The sequence below is a fragment of the Phoca vitulina genome, unplaced genomic scaffold (assembly GCF_004348235.1).
Source record: "Phoca vitulina isolate PV1807 unplaced genomic scaffold, GSC_HSeal_1.0 scaffold5, whole genome shotgun sequence".
Classification (NCBI taxonomy): Eukaryota; Metazoa; Chordata; class Mammalia; order Carnivora; family Phocidae; genus Phoca; species Phoca vitulina.
The window spans coordinates 50,953,458-50,966,042 of record NW_022589708.1 but is presented as its reverse complement, the minus strand read 5'-3'; the positions used below and the strand labels follow the sequence as shown (position 1 = coordinate 50,966,042).

Here is a 12,585-nt window from a genome sequence, read left to right as displayed (position 1 = left end):
TTTTCTTTCTTTCTTTCTTTCTTTTTTTCTTTCTTTCTTTCTTTTTCTTTTTCTTTCTTTCTCTCTTTCTTTCTCTCTCTCTCTCTTTCTTTCTTTCCTCCCCCCCTCCCTCCCTCCCTTCCTTAAATTTAGATTTAATTGACATGTTAGTTTGAGATGTACAACATAATGATTCCATATTTGTGGATACTGGGAAATGATCACCATAATAAGTTTAATTAACATCCATCACCATAACACATTGTTACAAATTTTTTTTTGTTGTGGGGAAAACTTTTAAGATCTACTCTCTTAGCAACTTTCAAATATATAATACAGTGTTATTTATTTATTGCTACAGATTTATTCAACACACAACAGTCTCCTTCAGCTTTACTGAGGTGGCTGACCATGTGTATGACCAAATCCACCTCTAAACTGGAATTCAGTTGCTGACCCAGTCCCAGCCTCAGCTCTCTTGTCAGCACCAGGGGCACAGTGCTTTGTCCATAGGTGTCTCTGTCAGCTTCCCCTCATGTGAGTCTTGCAGATTGCTCTCCTTCCAGACCTTTGAGCCGTAGTCCACCAGTCTCAGAACGGCTGTGGCTCAGAGTGGCAGGCACCATCTCAGGGGGCAGGTGGAAGCAATCATGGAGATCCTGGATATGCTGGTTGGTAAGCTATCACTAGAAGTGCCTCCAGGCAAACTTCCTTTACGTAGCCTCATGATCTGAGAGGCTGTATGGACTTCATGATGTTAAGATCAGGCACATTCTTGTTTGCCAGCTCAGGGTGTTTGGACATGTGGACATCCTTCTTGGCCACCATCACTCCCTCCTTGAAAAGGATTTCATAAATGGCAATATGGTTCTGGGCATCAACATCTTGGTGGCTGCTAAGTCTGGGGCCGGGGCTGGAAAGGCAATACAGTATGAACAGTAGTCACCATGCTGTACCTTCCATCCGCAGGACTTAGTTCTTCTATAGCTGTAAGTTTGTGATTTTTAACTACCTTCTCCCCCTCATTGCTTTCTTATACATGTATTTTAATGCCCTCTTTCTCTAAATCCTGGTCTGTCTCTAGCAGCTTACCCTGATAGTGGTGGTAGATGTTTTGACTGCAGAGGAACGCACAATTCATTGCAAAGAACATGTAGGTCAGGTTTCCTTCATTGCCATCCTCAGACCTGGCAAAACTCTGCCATCCTTAAAGGGAGATTTGTTCCCATGTGGATTGCTCAGGGCCACCACCCCTTCACTCCTGCTGAGCCTCACCTATACCCTCTCTGTCTTCCTCATCATGTCTTCATATGATAAAGCCAACTCTTGAACTGGAAGACAGTGGGGTTAAATTAAAACATTTATTGGCTAGTCGTTTAAAAGCCACGGAGCAAGAGGTAAAATGTTGCTATGCTCTTATTAGTCCCCTCATGGGGGAGTTTTGGCACTGGGCAGAGGTGAGCCAGTCACCACCTTCCTTTCCCTTGAGAGGAGCGGAATTAGCCCTTGTCTGTATATGGCGCCTTTCTCTGAAGATAAATCCTTGATTGAGTTGGAAGCCTGGTTGCTTTTCATGCCCTTTGATAGCAGGGTCCCCTTGACTGTCAGTAACCTATTCAGCATTGGACTCAACATGATCAGTAGCTTTCCATTAATGCTCTTGGACCCAGAGGAAGCAGAACAGATGAAAGAAGGCGAGTGGGGTGATAGATACTTCAGAATCACCCAGAGGTAAATGGTTATTTCATATAGAGAATTCAGGAGAGAGATTCACTCTAAATATACATATTTCCCCAAGACAGGTGAGTGATTGCATTGCTCTCTGGAGGCGGCTGAGATGGCCGTCAGCATTTTGAGAATTAGCCTACTTTTGCCTTCCTTTCCATGAAGAAGAAAATGTCCTTAGAATAAATCTCCCCCAAGAGAACTTTCTAGAACAACTGAATATGTGCAGTGACTTTCCCAAAAAAGCCTGTGTTTTTCTTTTTATGGTGAATTTATCATTCCACAAAATGTGGGAGATAGGACTGCAATATAAAGTGATTTCTCATGAGGAGATGAGCAGCAAGATTAGATAAGTAGGAGGTTTCACATGCCAGCCTCTCTGCCATGCCTGTTTGTGTGTTTCACATTTGGAAAATGCCCTCAGAGGTGTTTCAGGAAACGTGCAGAGTTGGCACACAATTATGGCAATGTAACAGAGCAGCCACGCCCAGAGCCTTGGGCCTATGCAAATGCCACCGGATAGGAAAGAAACAGGAAAACATGGCTCTCAATGAAAATGGAAATGATCCCATCATGTTTCTGTAGTTAGGAACCCACTTAGACTAGGTGCTAGAGTAGGTTTGCAACAGCATTTTATGGACCCATACTTCCTTCCCTTTAGTCCCTATTGCATCTTCCTCATAGCGTCATGGACACCTTTTATTATTCATTTACTGATTTATTTGCTGCACCTTAAAGGTTATGTAGACTTCCTTTGCAATAGTCTCTTTTAAAAAACAGCATTTGTTTAAAAATGGTCAAAGTAATATATGACATGAAAACAAAAACCCCAAGATTGCAAAGTGGCTTATCATGAGAGGAATAGAAGCTGTCTCACTTAGAACCATCTCTCAGCCCACCTCACAGAGGCAACGGCTTTGAACTTTTTTAGCTGTTTCTTTGCATAGTTATTGTTATTGATTGGTTTATTAACTTTAGACATTTGTTCTCTTTCTAGTATAATCATGTACCTCTAATACTCTACTCCTCACTCCTCCCTCCATTCTTTTAATAGATTTTTTTTAGTTGTAGCAGTGGAGTGATTATATTATTATGAGTATTTGACTATTTTACATTTCAGAGTCCAGTAGAGTATCATTATTATATTTTCTTTCTTCAATAGCTGTTGGTTTTTCTTCATGTTTCCAATGGACTTTCTTTTTTCTGTGTATTGATTGCTCTTACATCCTTTACTATTCCAAATCTTTAAGAATATGTCCAACCCTAACAATGCCTGAGTTACTCCCCTCCATGCTCTGCCTCAATTTCCCCCTTGACTCTCCCTTTAGTGACTAGTTCACCATGAAACAACAAACTCCTTGAGAGGGTGCCATATCTTCATGTCTGTATATTCTTCGTACCTATCACATTGTTTGGCACGTACTGGGCTTTCATTCCATATTTGATGAATGAATGAGTGACTGTATTTCCACAGAGTGTTGAACAAACGAAGTTAGGCTTTATGGGCTTGAGTGAAATGACTTTCAGATGTTAAGTGTGATAATATAATTTTTCGAATCTACCAGTTTACTTTCTCGTCGTCTTTACATTTTACTCTTGTCTTCACCTTGTAAATATTCACACGTTCCCAAACATAACCTGAACAAAGTATTATCAATCACATAAAAAGATGAGTTATGATTACTGAAGTCTAGATATGAAACAGATGCCATTCATTCAATAATTTAATGCAGTGTTTGCTCACCTAGCAAACTACTGTTTGCATATTTATTATTATGACCTCCATCTCTTCTTGGTGTGATTATTGACTGTAAGCCACATATATGTAATTTCAGCTGTCGTGACTTCAGCTTTGCCCTGTCTGGTCCCTCTGTCTGGTATGTTTTCTCCATTACCTCTCACTCCCCAACCCCCCCGACACACATGCCTAAATTTCACCTACTCTTTCTTCTTAGCTTAGTTCCATCATCACTGGCCAGGCCATTTCTTTCCGTTTGACACTCTCACATCATGAAGCACTTACCTCCACTGTAAATGAACTTTGACCTGAGTGATTCTTTGATTGATTTTTGATGACTGTATCCTCCACTAGACTGTAAGCATCTAAGTGTGCAACCCTGTTTTGCCTTCTGTTTCATCCCTAGCTTTCTGTGTGGAACTTAGCACGTGGCAGGTGCTCAATTATACCATTAAAACTTTCCCCCATGATTTAATTTTTTAAAATAAGTCTTCCATGAGTTTAAACTTCTGGAAGTTTCTTTTCTAAAAATAATTGTCAAAAGTTGACTTTTGGGCTGTGTGAAGGACTATAAGAGTAGGCTTAAGAAATCTGGATTAGTGAGATATCAAGAAATCCAGGTAATTTTGTTGTTATTATTATTATTAGTTTTAAAGCAGTGTTTTCTAAAGTGGAGGTGTTTTCTATTGGGTATGGAAAGAAAATATAAGAACTTCTTTTCATAACTATTTTATTTTAAATGTGGTTTAATACTTCATCTGTGATTGTAAGTATTCAAGTCTTTTCATATAAGTGAATTTTCTAACTAATGCTTATTCCATTTAGCACAATAATATTTCTATATGTACTATTTTTAACCAGTTTTTCCCAGTAGACACACAGACCTTTCTGCCATCTTTGAAAGAGTACATTGGCCTCAAGCTTTTTCCTGGTGACTCAGTCATTGCCAGACACACTGGAGAGTAAAATGTACTTATTATTGATTTTAATGGGTTTGAACAACAAATTAGTAGAAAAACTGATTAGATGTGAAGACTGACTTTTTTAATGTAAGAAATCCAATATTGAGTGAATGCTAAAAGACCGTAAAATATGAGCGGAATAAGAAGAATAACAATATAAGAAATACAGGTGTACCCACAGCCCTGTTTTAAAAATAGAATATTTTAATTACCCTTAAAACCTGGAAGTGTTACTTTCTCGATCCTTCTCTTTCCTTCTACCCTTAGATGCAACCATTATTCTGAATTTTGTATTCATGATCATCTTGCTTTTTTATGGCTTCAAAATGTGTATTTGCAGCCTGAATAATATGTTATTTAATTTTGCATATTTCTGATTATAAATGGAGTCATACTATATGTACTCTGCAGCTTGATTTCTTCTTGCTGCGTATTGTGTTCATGAGATCATTTCTTATTAGGGAGTGCAGCCGTACTTTGTTCATTTTCACTGATGCGTGATATCCCATGTGAGATGACACAACATTTATTTATCCATCTTTGTGGGTTGTATCTAGGTTTTGCTATTACAAACAGCAGTGTTTGAATATGCTTTGCACCATCCTCTGTGCGCATGTGCAAGAGCTTCTCTTGAGAACGAATCTAGGGTTGGAATTGCTGAGTCATAGGTTTATGTGTATTTTAAACTAGATAAAGCCAAAATATTCTCCAAAGTAATTGTCCAAATATACACTCCCAGTGGCAGAATTTATGAGTGTTGGATGTTCTACATTCTCTCTAGCACTTGGTATTGTCAAACTTTTAATTTTTGCTACACTGGTAAGTGTGAAGTGTTAATTCATTATAGTTTTATTTTGCATTTCCCCAATTACTAATGAAGTTGAACATTTCCCGCCCCCATATTTATAGGTTATTCAGATTTTCATTCCTATGAAGTGCCTGTTCAAGTACTCTGCCCAAGTTTTGTTTTGTTTTGTTTGCCTTGTTTTGTGTGATCTGTGGCTCTTTATACTATATTTCATCAAATATAAGAGATCACTGATTGTAAGGGATGCTAATATTTTATTTATCACTAAGAAATAAAAATAACAAATTGTGACACCCTGTTAATTGTAAGATATGTCTGATTTAAAAGATGCTAAAATATGAAAGAAATATGCATTTCAGAATGATGAAATATTATATATTCTGGATATTAATCCTTTGCCAATTAAATGTATTTTCAACTATATTCTCCAGTTTATATTTTGCCTCTATCTTCTTTGTACAGTCTTTTAATGCAAACTAGTTCTTAATTTAATATTTTACATTAGACTAATTTTAAAATCCTGTCCTCTATGCTTTGTCCTGTATGCTTTGTGTCTCAAGGAATCTTCCTCATGCTGAAGTCATAAAGATATCTTTCAGTATTTTCCTTTATACATTTCATGGGTTTGCCTCCCACATTTGAGATTTTAGTTCACCTGTAATTGATTTTGGAGTATGACCTGAGGAAGGAAGGTTTCAGAATAACATAAATTGTTCTAGCATCAAAAAAGCCCATTATTTACCAACTGCCCTATAATTCTACTTCCATCTTAAATCAGGTGTCTATATATGTGGGTGGGTCTGTTTCTGGGCTCCCAGATCTGTTCCATTAGTATATTTGTTTCTTCCAACACTATTACTATGCAGATGGATATGGATCTACCATGAAGCTCCAGAAGCTTAAGCATCAGTACCGCCTCATTTCAGTACCTCTCATTTGCTTGGATTCCTGATTTAATATTTATAATATTGGATTATTTTCTTTAGAAGCGTATTCCATTTACATAAACTTTAGGCCCTACTTAACCTGGATCCACCCTTTTGTGCAATCTTAAATACTATTAACTCAAGTCCTCTCCCTGCCCGCCATTCCTGTTCTTCTGGAATGCCTCGCCTATTCTTGAGCCTTTGCTTTTTTGTATGCATTTTAGAATCCCCTTGTCATTGTTCATAAATAAACTTCAGTATTTTCAGTGGAATTACATCACATCTCTAAGTAAAATCGGGCAACTTTGACATCTTTGCCATATTGAGTTTTTCAACCCATGATCATGGTGTATCTCTCCATTTATTTAGCTCTTCACTAATGTCTTTCAATAGAGTTTTCTCTCTTTTTTTTTTAAAGTAGGCTCCATGCCTAGCACAGAGCCCCACATGGGGCTTGAACTCACAACCCTGAGATCAAGACCCGAGCTGAGATTGAGAGTTGGACGCTCAACTGACTGCACCACCCAGGTGCCCCAAGTTTTCTAATTTTTTTGGAATATTTTATGTATCTTTTATTAGATTTATTTCTTATACTTCATGTGTTTGGGGGGTACTGTAATGAATATCTTTTAAAAATTGTATATTCTAAATGTTATTGATGCTATATAGAAATGCGATTAATATTGAACACTGATTTTGTATTCAGCAGCTTTGTTTATCTTCATTATTAGTTCTAATAGCTTAGTTTTGGGGGAATCCTATGTTAGTATCGTCACTTTTGTTTCTCTTTTTCCAGTCATACTCCCACCTTCCTTCGATTCCTCCCTCCTTCTCTTCTTCTTTCTCTTCCTTTTCTCCTTTCCTTCATTCTTGTTTTACTACACCGCCTAGGGTCTCCAGTGCAGTATTGGAGAGATGATAGTCATCTTGTCTTCTTTTTTAAAAACAGCTTTATTGAGACATAATTCACCTACCATACAATTCATCCATTTAAAGTGTATGATTCCATGGTTTTTAGTATATTCAAAAAATGATGCAACCATCACCACAATTTAATTTTAGAACGTTTTTATTACCCCACAAGGAAACTCTGTATCTATTAGCAGCCACTCACTCTCCATCCTAACACTCCTTCGCCCCATCTCCATCCCTGACTCAGCCAATCCTAGGCAAGCCCTGATCTTTCTGTCTCTCTAGATTTGCCTATTCTGGATGTTTCATATAAATGGAATATGTGGCCTTTCATGGCTGGCTTCTTCCACTTAGCAGAATGTTTTTAAATTTCATCCATGTTATGGCATGTATCAGTAGTTAAATTTGTTTTTATTGTCAAATGATACTCCATTGTATGGGTATGGCATATCCATTCATTGTGTAACTGAACCTAATTTCGTCTGCCTGATGCGCAGCAAAGTCAATCACTGAAACATCAGGTATGCGGCAAGCAAAGAGTTTATTTGTGAGGCAGCCAAATGAGGAGATGAGAGGACAAGCCTCAAATCCTCCTCCCCGAAGGGGGACAGAACAAGTTTTTTATAGGAATTGATGTTACATAACATTTTGATAAAAAGGGCAGGGAGACTTATTTGAGGAAAGATGGTGCATGTGCATTGAGCCAACATATATGTAACATATATCCCATGTTAACTTTGGGGTGGACATTTAACATCAGGATGAGATATAATTGAGCCAGATGTCAGGAGGTTATCTCAGGACAAGGAGAAGAGGTTATGGGCACGCTCTGAGAGCTGGTATTAACTGGATGGGGTTTTGGGCTTGTTATCTTGGGTAAGGAATGCAGGGTCTTCCCTGTTCATAGACTGGAACCTTATCAGTTGACCTTGAGTCCAGACTTCTGCAGAGACAGCTAGTGGATTTGTTAGTGGGGTCTGAAAAGACACAATAGCTGATGAGGGAGAAACAGTTTTCTGAAAAACAAGCTTTAAACTTTCTGCTAGTTTCAGGGTGCCGGGGTGGCTCAGTTGGATAAGTGTCCAACTCTTGGTTTCAGGTCAGGTCATGATCTCGCTGTTGTGAGATCGAGCCCTGTGTGGGGCTCCACTCTGAGCACAGAGCCTGTTTGGGATTCTCTCTTTCCTCTCTGCCTCCACTCAGGTGCCTGCTCTCTCTCTCTCAAAACAAAAAACAAAACAAAACAAAGCACAAAAAAACCCAAAAACAAAACCCAAAAACTTTCTGCTAGTTTCAACTCCATTAACCCTATGGAGCGCAGTTCCAGTTGGTTGAAGGACATTTGGGTTATGTCCACTTTTTGGCTATTATGAATAATGTTACTGTGAGCATTCATGTACAAGTTTTTGTGTGGACAAATGTTTTCTGTTCTTTTGTGTATATGTCTAGAAATGAAATTCCTGGGTCATATGTTACCTCTATGTTTCGTCTTCTGAGGAACTGACAAGACTCTTTTTCAGGGGTGCCTGGGTGGCTCAGTCATTAAGCGTCTGCCTTCGGCTCAGGTCATGGTCCCAGGGTCCTGGGATCGAGCCCTGCATCGGGCTCCCTGCTCCGTGGGAAGCTTGCTTCTCCCTCTCCCACTCCCCCTGCTTGTGTTCCCTCTCTTGCTGTGTCTCTCTCTGTCAAATAAATAAAATCTTAAAAAAAAAAAAAAAGACTCTTTTTCAAAGTGACTGCATCATTTTATATTCCCTCCAGCAGGGTATGAAAGTTCCAATTTCTTCACATTCTTGCCAACACTTGTTATTGTCTGTCTTTTTGATCATTGCTATCCTTGAGGGCATTAGGTGTTATCTCATTGGGGTTTTGCATTTCTCTGATGGCTAATGATGTTGAGTATTTTTACAAGTACTTATTAACCATCTATCTTCTTTGGAGAAATGTTTATTAGGTCTTTTGCCCATTTTTAAATTAGATTGTGTGTCTTTATTTTTGAGTTGTAAGAGTTCTTTATGTATTCTAGATGCAAGTCCTTTATCAGATATATGATTTGCAAATATTTTCTCCTATATGGGTTTTATTTTCATTTTCTTGATGGTGACCTTTGAAACACAAAAGTTTTTAATTCTGAGGAAGTTCACTTTATCATTTTTTTTGTCATGTGTATTTTTGGTATCATATTTAAGAAGACTTTGCCTAATCTGAGATCACAAAGATTTATGTGTCCTCTAGGCTTTTCAAGAAATCTCTTTTAAAAGGCTAAGAAACTCTCCTTCTGAAAATACTTGGAATTCTATCAAATGCATTTACTTGCAATTATTGAAATGACTGTACTTTTTCTTATTTAATATTTTACTGTGGTGAAGTACGTTAAATTGATTCTCTAATTTTAAACCAAACTTTGAATCCTGGCATATATCCAGTTTGTTCATGAGAGTATCTTTTTTCACATATTGCTAAATTTGATTTGATAATATTTTATTTAAGAGTTTTGCATCTATGTTCATAAACAAGATTGACTCTTGTCTTTGTTTTTCCCTCAAACTGTCTTTGCCAGATTTTAGAACTGAAGTTATGCTGTCAGCCTCATAAATTGAGCTGGTAAGTATTCTCCCTTTTACTCTTGTCTTGGGTAGATTTCTGTAAGATTAAAATTATTTGTTCCTTGAATGTTTGATAGAATTGGCTGGCAAAACCCTTTGTGTTCTATATGGAAAGGTTTTTAACTGCTGATTCAATTTTTTAAAAAGGGACTTAAGATTATGCAAGTTTTTTTATTTCCAGGAATTTTGTAGGAATCTGTCCATCTCATTTAAATTTTCAAATTTATTGGCATAGAATTGTTCATAATATCTTTATTCTTTAAAAAAAATTTCTACTGCAAATAGATTATTTTTGGCTATTGCATTCCATAGGTTGAACTTGATTCTGTTAGCTTTTCTAAATAGATGATCATATCATTAGCAAATGACAAGATGTTTTATCTTTTCCTGTCTAATTCTTAACCATACCTCCTTTTCTCCCTTCTAGTATAGGGCAATTGTATCTTCTTTTTATTCCTAAAAATGTATGTTTGTGCCATTTTTTTCTTGATCAATATTGCTGGTGTTTTGTCAATATTCTTGCTCTTTTAAAAAATCTAATTCTTGGCTTTGTTCATATTTCCTGTTACATTGACTCTCCCAGTGATGAACTCCAGGTTGCCCCAATTCCCTATTTTCCTAAGCAGTGCTACTATGTGCATCCCCAACATGTCTCTTTTTGGGCCTATGTGGGAAGTTGCCTGGAATGTATATTCAGGACCAGATTTTCTGGGCCAGAGGGAATGCGTATGTGTCATTTGAATAGGCAGGGCTGATTTCTCTCATTGGTCTATGATTTCAGTGGTGGTGTATGGGGATTCCTATGTCCCCACATCCTCACCTAACGCTTGAGTTCATCCACCTTTCCAGTTTTAACAGTTTTAATAGGTATAAAGTGATAAGCATTTTTGTTTTAATTTGTATTCTCTGATTACCAGTGTTTTGGTACATTTTATTATGTTCTTGTTGCCTTCTTGAGGTGTTCTTCTGTACCTTGCCTGTTCATATACTTTGCCTGTTTTGTTTTTTGTAGTATCTGTCCTTTGCTCATTGATGTGACGTCATTTTTTTTGGATATTTTACATAGTAGTCTTTTGTCAGATTTAGAAGTTCCAAATATATTCTCCTGTTTTGTTGGCTGTTTATTAATTGTTTTCCATGGTAAATTTTGCTGAAAGAAGTCCTTAAGTCTGATGTAATCAAACTCGTCAGTTCTTTTCCCTAATGGTGTATGCATTTAAAGTTTTGTTTAAGAAGTTCTTCCCAATACTAGATTACAAAGAAAACCTGTTTTTTTCTTCTAGTAACTTTATCCTTTGACCTTTTATATTTATGTCTTTAATTCATCTAGAGTTCAACTTTGTAGATAGGGTTAGGAAGGAATCTGGCTTGTTTTCCTTCATATAACAAGACAGTTTTCCTAACAGCATCTGCTAAAGCATCTGTCTTTCCCTATTGATTTTTGATGTCACATTTATTGCGTAATAGATTCCTATATATTTATGATTCTGTCTCTGAGTTACTTGAACCAAAACCATATTATTATTACTATTACTATAGCTTTAAAGAGTGTCCTAGGCAAAAGACTGAATAGCCAACACAATATTGAAGGAGAAGAACAAAGTGGGAAGACTGAGACTACTCAAGTTTGAGACTTCAAGACAAGGGTACAGTAATCAAGACAGTGTGGTATTGAAATGAAAGACAAATGGATCAATGGAACAGAATAGAGAGCCCAGAAATAGATCCACATAAATATAGTCAATGATTTTGGTAGAGGAGCAAAAGCAATATAGTGGAGCAAAGATAGTCTTTTCAACAAATGATACTGGAACAACTGGACATCTACATGCAAAAAAATGAATCTAGACACAGACAAAAAATTCACTCAATATAGATTGCAGGCACAAATGTAAAATCCAAAACTATAAAACTTCTAGAAGATAACCTAAGAGAACACCTATATAACCTTGGGTATGGCTGTGACTTTTTAGGTACAACACTGAAGGCATGATCTGTGAATAAAATAATTGATAAGCTGGACTTCATTAAAATCAAAAACTATTCTGCAAAAGACAGTGTCAACAGAATGAGGAGATAAGCTACAGACTGTGAGAAAATATTTGCAAAAGACGCATGTGACAAATGATTATTATTGAAAATACACAGAGAATTTCTTATGAACAACAAGATGCCACTACACTGATTAGAATAGCCAAAATCCAGAATACTCACAACACCAAATGATGGCAAGGATGTGAAACAGCAGGAACTCTCATTCATTGCTGGTGGGAGTACAAAATGGGATAGCCACTTTGCAGTTTGGCAATTTATTACAAAACTAAACATATTCTTATTATGTGATCCAAAAGTCATGCTCCTTGTTATTCACCCAAAGAAACTGAAAACATATATCCACACACAAAAATCTGCACATAGATATTTATAGCAGCTTTATTTCATAATTGCCAAAACTTGGAGGCAACCAAGATGTTTTTCTATTAGTGAGTGAGTAGACTGTGGTATGTCCAGACAATGGAATATTATTCAGCACTAAAAAGAATTGAACTGTCAACTCATGAAGATACATGGAAGAACCTTAAATGTATATTACCAAATGAAATAAGCCAATCTGAAAACACTACATACTGTATGATTCTAACTATATAACATTCTGGAAAAGGCAAAACTATGAAGACAGTACAAAAATCAGTGGTTGTCAGGGGAAGGGAGAAATGAATAGATGGAACACAGAGGATTTTTACATGGTGAAAGTCTGGGCGATTGATCTGTAAGATGCCATAATGACAGATACTGTCATTATACATGTATCCAAACCCATAGAATATACTACGCCAAGAGTGAACCTGTATGTCAATTACAGACTTTAGGTGATATGTCAGTATAGGTTCATCAATTGCATGAATGTGCCACTCTGGGGGGGGATGTT

At 37.0% G+C, this 12,585-nt stretch overlaps 1 pseudogene; it reads right to left on the bottom strand.

The window, feature by feature from the left end:
* Positions 1–372: 372 nt before the first annotated feature.
* On the bottom strand, positions 373–2,710 carry LOC116631423 (annotated as a pseudogene).
* Positions 2,711–12,585: the final 9,875 nt, after the last annotated feature.